Raw genomic sequence first — 9,651 nt, 5'->3', positions numbered from 1 at the left:
CTAACCGACCAACTAAAATAGACCCAAGATTTACTGGCAACAGTTAACAGTAATCGGTTCAACGTAAATCAGACGCACGTACATGCGATCGCCTAAAATATGTGAAATGACGTCACATTTATGTCAGTCAATCCATTAATGCCCTTATCTCAACTTCCGAAATCGTGTTTGTAAAGTGTGTACAGAGCTTTATAGTTTTGGGGCATGACACAGGTTTTTGAGTTAAAAATTAGATTAGTCTATACTTTAAACAATGATAAAATAACTAGCTTATAACATATTAGTTTTATTGAATTGTTAATAAAAGCTTGTTTTCGTCATAAGGATAAGTAATGAGAACGTTCTTATATTATTTCTCTGAACACAACGTATTATACATGCTAAAAAAAATTAAGAATATCTATGACCAATGTTCTTTGAATATGTGCTCAAAATCCTCTATTGTTTCCGTTTTATCTATTCTAGGAAAAAAAGACGTGTGTACGGTAAACCCCAGGTAGAGTTCTATTGTCTTTGGTCTCCAATCCACATAACAAAGCTAAGGGTAACATGCCTAAATGTTTATTATTTTACGACCATCTATGGCCGTTCGGAACTTTCTAATGCCATATATATTAACATGCGTGTATTGTTATTATTTGAAAAAGGAACATATTGTATTTTTTTTATTTTAAAGTTACTTTTTATTAAACGTATATATTATCTATATATTTTGTATACAAAATATATATACGTTAACGAATACGAATACTTACATATTATTTAATACTTCGATGCTCAATAGATCTATAGATCATTGGTTCAATTTCATAACGCATAGATACAGCCGTTATGTATGTGTAACTGGAAGTTACACATACTAAACGCTCATTATGCGATTTACTTTAACATCAACATGGTAAAATGTTTTTTTTTTTTTAAATAAAACCTTTTTGTTACCATATAGGTTTATTAGGTTAAGAATAATATTTTAATTCGACTGCATAATTTTTAACTAGTACTCGTATGAGTTCCTTTCGATCACTTCTGAACATAGACAATCGTTTTCTGAATACCTAAAAATATTCTAGAGGACAACAACGATGAGTAAGTAACCTTAACAACACCTAATAAATCACTCCCATAAGTATCTTCTTTATTATTAACAGTGTTGTTAACTCAAAATAATTAGGACGTTAAAATTTAACATTACTTTTTACGTAATAACCAGGTAAAGTAAAAACAAAACACATGTCAGTAATTATACTGAACGCAAATACAACTTTTAATGTAAATAAAAAAAGCATACAACAAAGTTAGCGAGTTGCTAGCGGGCGTATAAAAACAAAAAGCCACGTGCGAGCTTCGCGAGGGTCTCGTGTGAACGAGTTCTAAACGAGCTGTGTTTCATGTGGAACTGACTTAATAGCATGCGGCACATTTCATTAAAAAATATTATAATCGGTTATTTTTAAAAAAAGTTTGTATATCGAATTAGTATCATCGTTCTATTGTGACAAATCAGTATCCGATCCGATTCATACAGTCAAGAAATAAATTTGTTAAATCCTATTCAAAAATGTTATAAACCAAATTACATTGATGCACTAATTTAATGAGTGTAATTTTCATATTATATTGTAACTAGTTGTCGCCCGAGACTTCGCTCGTGTTTTAGATGTTGGTCGTCAGGCGTTAGCTATAAAAAGTACCTAAATGTCCTTCCTTGGGATTCAAGCTTAGCGTTTAGCTGTAAAAGAGCAACAGGCATAGAGACAGACACAGAGTTTCTTTTATAATATTAGTATAGATTATTATATAGTGATTTGGCATTACCAGAATACTTTGAATAAAAGTGATTAATTTAATAAAGATTATAAAAAAATGTGTTGCCATTATCTTAATAGTTCCTTGTTCACACAACATATGCACAATAAAATGGTATATTAATCAGAAGTAAGCTCGCAAAACTGCAGGGAAACCATTGAAAATTTCGGCTCTTATCAGCCTGAATTTAACTTTTATTTTGAGCCTGAGGCGGGCCTGGCCGCACGAAGCACCCACAGAGTTAATGAACGATAGATATAGACTAATACTTTCGTATGTTTTCAATACTTGTATTTTTTTTAACATTTTTCATCTTTTTTTGAATAAAGAATTCTTCTAGATGCGATATAAATAAAAATAAATTGCACTGTTGTTCCAACATATTGACACATTAATTACTTTATTTAATTAAATCAATTTATGCCTTTTTAAATACTTCAGCACTAATCTTACAAATCTGTTGTAGGTATGTATGCTATGTCTGTTATGTTTTTTTATTGATAAAAAACCTCTTTTACTTATAGTAGTGCAATTATTTATTACAAAAATTCAAAAGTAAAATAAGCCGTTTCTGATATGTTCCAAATTCAAATAGCAGTGCACGCGAGGCAATATTTACTGGCTGTATTTCGGGCGTGTGTTCTCACACGTCGCCGATACACATCTGATTCATTACCGCGCTCTCCGATCTATATTCTCTATAGCGTAGAGCATAGACACGATGCCCTGCGTCAGGCTAGGTGGAATCATGATATACGGATTTAGTAAAAGGTTTTATTTATGATTCAGGATAAAAGATATTTATAATTATTTATTGTTTTTTTTTTAATTTAAATTGTTTGTTTTTATTTTTTTTTATTTAGCTATCATCATCATACATTACGTTAAGACCATAAATGCTTAGGATACATTTTGATCACTTAGACAACAACCAAAAACATGGCGAAAAGTCAAAATATAAATTATTATATTACGTATGACTTATTTTGAATGCTTGTGCAACGTATGTAAACATGAACGTCGTGTTATTAAAAAAAATTAAGATTTATTTTAAGATATTTTTTTCGAATCAAAATATAAAACAAATGAGTCTTACTAAAAACAAACATTTTCCCAGACCAACACCAATAGTCACGTTATTAGGGACCATAAAACGCATGATACATTGCGAAGGAACCGTTTTTATATTCATCTACCTACGAAAGTTTCGGAGTGCACAAGTTCCGAACTAATCTAAGTGCCAAGCTTGTACAACTTGGCAGACAAGTGCCGACGTGGCCTTTTTTCTTTCAGTCTTCAGAGCCAACCAACCAGTGATATGAACGTAACATGCATGGAAGGACTCACAGAGTAAATAAACGTAGATGGAAATAAAATTAAATATATTTTTTAAATATTTTAATGAAGAAAAGTATAAATAAATGACACATAAAAAACAGAATGAAATTAAAATGACAAAGGAACTCATTAATGAACCAATCCAACAATATTGGATATTGACATTCGGCATATAAATTAATATTTACGCATGTGAATTTCCTTCAGAGTATCTGATATATAAGTACTTATCACCTTAAACCAGTCAGAATCGTCAGAAACATTTAACGGTTACTAAATCCTGTGTATAGAAATGACATAAAATTGACATCATGTATAGAATAATAATACCTATGTAGAATACAATTACACCTTATTTTCTTATTTTAAATATTAACCCACTATTGTCCTTATAATTATAACAAATTTATACTTTTAATAATAAGATAACATTCGCCTGAAACAGGTGAATGTGTGAGTACCTTGTAACCTACAAGCAATTTAGATTTTAAGAATAATATCATTGTAATAATATAATTCATTAAAAGCATTCAGATTTATATTTTAATATTCCATTCCTAAGAAATCCTATATCTATTAAAAAAAAACCCTTTAAATGAATTCGTCAAAGAATATTTGGTCTCTGTGCATATAGTAGTCTATGAAACTTTCTTCAAGACAGGTCGGCTCGGGGAGTGAAGCCAAAACATTCATTCCTCCCGGTTCCACGCTTCGCGGCTTCACCTTAGCACGGTTATGGAACTAACAATGCCGAATATAAATACTTCACTTTTTGAAATATTTATACTATTTCAGACGTGTATTATTTATTTTATTTATAATTCAAACTATGAGTAACAATACGTACCTATATACCTACTATTTGTTTTTTTTTTTAATTTGCATGTAGCATAGACTAACTTTTAGTCAACTTAGGTTAAGTTGACTAAAAGTTCAATGATCTTAGATAAGTTAAGCAATACTGTCTTATTCTTACGGATGTCAAATCAACAATGATAGAAAGAAAGAAATCAGTGTTTAAATAAAGAATTATACACAACGTTCATAAGTGAATCTGTTAAATTCAAGGACTTTTCAAACAATTTTTTTTTTTTATTAAAGCATTCGAATAATTAATACATGACCTCCTTTTTAATGTTCTTTTTTCAAATAACACGAATTCGCATTTTATATTTCACGGTCAAATACATTGTATTTATTGAGTCACGCCGCAAGCGTCATATCGCTCATCAATACAATAGTTATCAACGATAATTAGTGACACGCCAATGGTCGTGATTGAAGCACTTTTATGTAATTAAGTACAACATGTTTAATAATCGGAGTGACCTCATTAAGCGCATGTATACTTACAATCAATTTAAAATTGGACGTGATTACACCTAGAAATTATGTCTTGATATTTAGTATCGAATAGTACTCTACTATATAATATAAATGTATAAGAAAAATAAGGTGGAGTTTGAGGCTAATGTATTAAATTTAACTATTATATATCAAATAATTATTCAAGTAATTACAACGGTATAAATAATTATAAATTCTGCCTACTAAACTAGACCATAACCTGTATCATGGAAATCGTTCTCTATAAATATCTATGACTTACAATTAACCGAATAAGAAATTGTTATAAATTTATTACGTAGTTGTGATTTACACACACATCTATGATTCATATGATTTGTGTTTATGTTTGTTAGTACGAATTCATAATCATATTATACGTTAATTGTCAGAATTATTAGGCGTAAGAGGTCTTTACGTTACTGGTAGTTTTTACTTAAACGGTCGGATTCATGTTTTTATTCTATAGAAAACATATAAGAAACAAAGAAACAGAACTGAGTCGGTACTTCCTACTCTCGAATTATCACCTACTAAAAAAATAATTAACTTACTGACAATTAATTTATACCAACACAACATACACAAATATTCAAGGACCCCAGATGACCCAGTGATTAGAACGTGTGCATTTTAACCAATGATTGCGGGTTCAAAGTTTCAAACAAGACAGCACCACTGAATTTGCATGTGCTTAATTTATGTTTAAAATTCATCTCGTGCTGGGCGGTGAAGGAAAAGATTGTCGAGGAAACCTGCATGTGTCTAATTTCTATGAAATTCGGCCACAGGTTACCAACCCGCATTAGAGCAGCGTGGTTAGAATATGTTCCAAAATTTCTCCTTAAAGGAGAGGAGGCTTTAGCCCAATGGGAAATTTATAGACTGTTAAAGTATATACAAATATTCGTCAATAAATTCCCAACATTTGCCAACTTAAGGAAATTTGGTGTCATAGTTACAATTTACATACGTAGCTGAAATTAAATGTATAGCCTTTATATAAAACAATAGGTTACTTTATTTGACAGTGTAATCAATAAATATAATTTTAAACAAAACAAACATATCTTCTGGGACACAGTTGATAACATTCTAGTTCTACTAATTAATACAGTTACAAGCACTAGCGTCCAATAGCCAAGTTGGACAAATTTAACATATTTTGACCAAACATACCATACCAATAACTTATTCGAAACAACAATCGATACCCTGAAAAAATAAAAACTAAGAACGAACGTTGGCTATATTTATGAGAAACAAAATGTTAATTCAAACAAATGTTCGTGAGGGCTCTGGTCATACATCACTTCGAATTACCTCTACGTGTGTATATGTGAGCCGATAACATCTGACCCCGTAATGCCCAACGACTTCCCAACTGTTTTCGGCCATAATACACCAACTTGATTTATTTAACACGTTTGCTTAAACCATTCGGGAAATTTGAATATAATATTAATTGTGTTGCGTTAAATCTACCTACCTATGTTTATAACTATTTTTTTGTTATAGAAACGTAAGTACTTGATGCTAGGGCCCATCATAACATCTTGGTGCCCAAGGTGGGTGGTGCATTGGCATATATGCTTCCTATCACCGATCACCACCCGGTGATCACTAACCATCGAATATAATAAAAGAATGAAAAAAAAATACAAAGTTCATTAATATATAGATTTTGATGTATGTTCTTTTCATCATTTTGAAATGCCTCCAGTGATCAGCGGGCTTGTTATCAGACCGAAGGTTTGGCTGTTCTAATGCCACCCGGTGGATACACATGTTTGATTAAAAGAGTAACTACTAAGTTTCTTGACTGTTATTCTTGGTAGAATCGACATTCTGACGGTAGTTAATTAACAATAAAATTAACCTTGAAAAATGACGACGTACTTCAATCAATTATGCACTTTTGAATAAGTGCTTCATTATTTATTTATTTTTTTCCATAATAATTATTTACTTTAAGGTCTTAATAATTAATTTTATACATTAGTGTTTAATTGATTGAAGTTTACATTGTTTTAGAATTTAATCCGATTATAACATTATGCATCTCTCTTCACTTTGTTTGCTTCACCGTCTAGTAACATCAAATTTGGATATCAAACCTCTGTGGTGCGTCTTTGAACCCATAAATTGAAGATATGAAATAACTACCAAGTAAGAAAAGGCAGCAATTAAAAAAACACAACTTATCAAATCAATGATACATAGATGATACACATTTATTAATCACATTTTCATAATTAAAAAATGTGTAGTCATAGAATCAAAAACTGCATTAATAATAATATATGTAGGCTTCATTGTCAAAACAATGCTTAGACATAAATTTAAAAAACATATTTAAAAATAAGTAACTACTTACACTTATAGTATACATTATTAAATAAATTACCTCTAATCCTTCATAATCTTACTAATAGCGCTTACTTATTATGTCGATAATTAAAAAATAAAAAATAAACATAGTACCTAATTCATATTACTGAGAACTATATAAACAAATAGACACTAATGTAAATATATATGTAAATCCAATAAGGATTAAAATTGTTCATAATTAATTATATTTGACAAATATATCCAGTTACTAAATATATACACACTTATAATTTATTGAAATTTAAAAACAAAACAAATCGAATGTTTAAATATCGAATCAAAAAAAAAAAACAATCAATTGGTATCATAAAATAAATATTAACGTCGTTGAAATTTTTATTATCTTTGGCTGTACAAGTAAAAAGTTTGAAATAAATCCGGAAGTAACCCTGACCTTATAAACTGGGAAAGTGGATTCAACTTTTTCCTCTTATGACGCTACTTTACATCTATTATAAAGTAATAGGTAAACCTTAGATAAGGCAACGATATGACTCAGTGGATTAATATACTTAACTCCAAATAAAGTATAGTCAGTTCCAAACCTAAAAAAAATTGACTATAAAAGTAAATTAAATATTAATAGCCTCTAAATATCTTACTACTAGATAAAGCCCTAACATACTAGTTTTAAACTTATTTCAAAACGCCAGATTCCAATTCCAATGCAGGCTGGTGACAGTGGATTCACTAGGAGCTCAATACACATCCCAATAATCTTAGCTTTTCCCAGACAAATCTTAAAGTGAACTTTGTTAAAGTTGAATTTATAAGTATTACCTATATTAATTTTAAATTTTACCAAACATTACACCACCTAAAATAAAAAATAATTGTACTTTTGTAGTGTTTACTTTGCTAAACCCTCAGCAGGGTCAAACGCCAATAGACAATCTTGGATACAGCACCATTGCTGATTACACCTATAGTAGAATTTCATTCAACCTGTTCAGATTTTCTCAAATGTTTTCAAGGCTACGGACGCCATCCTCCCAGGGCCCGAAGTGTAAACTGCCAAGTTCTAGGCTCTAGATAATTTCTGAGAATTTATTGACAGAAATACCCAATATCTATTTATGTAATTAAGTATTCATGACTGTTTCCCGTGCATTCATTTCATTCATTAGGTACCTAAGAAGGTAATTAATAAGATTCTTGCTGAAAATTTTACTATTTAATATCATAATCGCCAAGTATTTCTTTTAAAGATTAAATCCATAAATAAAACAGGCAATTTATTAACAAAAAAGCTAGAAATCGGGATATTTTTACTAACAAATTAGTTACAGTTCACAATCAATAAACCATGGCTTGAAAATCTTAAAATCGCGAAAATCCTCATACATTAAGTCTTACGCTCCTGAGTCTCACACTCCTGTTGTTGTGGGCTTCGTTGTTAAAACTTTATGGGTAAAAGGTATTGAATATCAGTGCAAGTAACAAGTTCCGGGTACAAAATTCACGCATCATATAACACAAGCACACATATGTAAGATTTCCGATGTGTAACATCTTTCCTCTCGCTTTTCAGCGATCTGGACCAGGGCCGGACCGTGAGTTTAGGGGGCCCTGAGATAATACTACTTAGGGGCCCCACATAAGATACACGTGAACGTAGACTTGAGTTAAATTAATTGAATGGGTTTGATTCATTGCAGGATTCGCAGGTCTGCAAAGCATACGATCTGTTTAATTCAATAAAATGATGGATTCTTTCGCACTATCAAATATTTTTGACTTTAACTTGACTTAGCTGGGGCCTCTTGAATCCAGGGGTCCTGGACTAAGACCAAAAAGCCATACGGTAGATCCGGCCCTGATCTGGACTGGACTGGACAGCAAGGGACGGAAGTGTGTAACAGAAAGTCTAGGAAGCGCACGCTATTTGATTTGACCAATGAACGGACGTGTTGCTAGAGACTAGTCAGATGGTACCAAGCTATTCCGAGATGATATAATGTTAAGATTGTTTATTACCAAGGTGAAATGTCTGGTGATACATCATTTACGACTAATATAACGTTATTTTTTTATATCTTCCTTTTTAGGCAAATAAACATTTATCCCATTTCTGTATATCGAATAATACTTGTTAAACATTAAATATTTATATAAGAATATTCCTAACTAACATTATCAAATTGATCCAATCCATTTATAGAGGTACGCTTAAACTATTTTTAGTATAAAATTATAATATATAATTAACTATTATTATTTATTTGTTTTAAATGGTGTAAAGAAGGCATTGTTACTCTTTAGGTGACGGTTGTATGAACTGGTGTTCCAAGATTGGTTCCAACGTTGGTTTAAAAGAGACGAGCACATTATGGTTTTTACTCCATTGGTATGTTATAAAAATAATTTGTAATCTATTGAGACCAATTATTATTATGAATACCTAATAATAATAAATAAAATGATCCCTAAAGATTATACTTATAATTATTAAGAACTAGATAAGTGAGGCGAGATTATTATGACATTACGAAGAACAAAACGGGCTCGAAATCTGTTGTTCCATTATCTTTGTCGAATTTGTTTTGTTTTTTTAATTCTTAGTACCTTGGTACTAGATACACTTTTTGTTTAACAGTAAAATTGTCTTTTGCGAAGACGATTTATACACCTTATATTTGTACATTTATATTTATATTAAGTAAACATTGTACTTGTATTTGTTTTTAATAGATTAGGTAGGTGCCTATATCCACTGAACTACACTGTAGCTGCGTGGGTTATGCTCCAAATCCTTCTCTTTAAGTG

The sequence above is a fragment of the Vanessa atalanta genome, chromosome 16 (assembly GCF_905147765.1).
Source record: "Vanessa atalanta chromosome 16, ilVanAtal1.2, whole genome shotgun sequence".
NCBI classification, from domain to species: domain Eukaryota; kingdom Metazoa; phylum Arthropoda; class Insecta; order Lepidoptera; family Nymphalidae; genus Vanessa; species Vanessa atalanta.
This window is presented reverse-complemented; position numbering follows the sequence as displayed.